Below are 501 nucleotides of genomic sequence, written 5' to 3' on the forward strand. Positions count from 1 at the left end.
AGACTCTGACCGATAAATGCTGGCAAGGTTGCGGAGAAAAGGGAACTCTCATACATTGTTGGTGGGACTGCAAAATAGTGCAGCCTCTATGGAAAATGATATGGAGGTTCCTCAAACAATTGCAGATAGATCTACCATATGACCAAGCTATCCCACTGCTGGGAATATACCCAGAGGAATGGAAATCATCGAGTCAAAGGTATACCTGTTCCCCAATGTTCATTGCAGCACTCTTTACAATAGCCAAGAGTTGGAACCAGCCCAAATGTCCATCATCAGATGAGTGGATACGGAAAATGTGGTACATCTACACAATGGAATATTACTCAGCTAGAAAAATGAATGAAATACTGCCATTTGCAACAACATGGATGGACCTTGAGAGAATTATATAAGTGAAATAAGTCAGGCATAGAAAGAGAAATACCACATGTTCTCACTTATTGGTGGGAGCTAAAAATAAAAAAAAAAACACACACACACACACACACACACACACAC

The sequence above is a fragment of the Galeopterus variegatus genome, unplaced genomic scaffold, assembly GCF_000696425.1.
Source record: "Galeopterus variegatus unplaced genomic scaffold, G_variegatus-3.0.2 Scaffold17618, whole genome shotgun sequence".
Classification (NCBI taxonomy): Eukaryota; Metazoa; Chordata; class Mammalia; order Dermoptera; family Cynocephalidae; genus Galeopterus; species Galeopterus variegatus.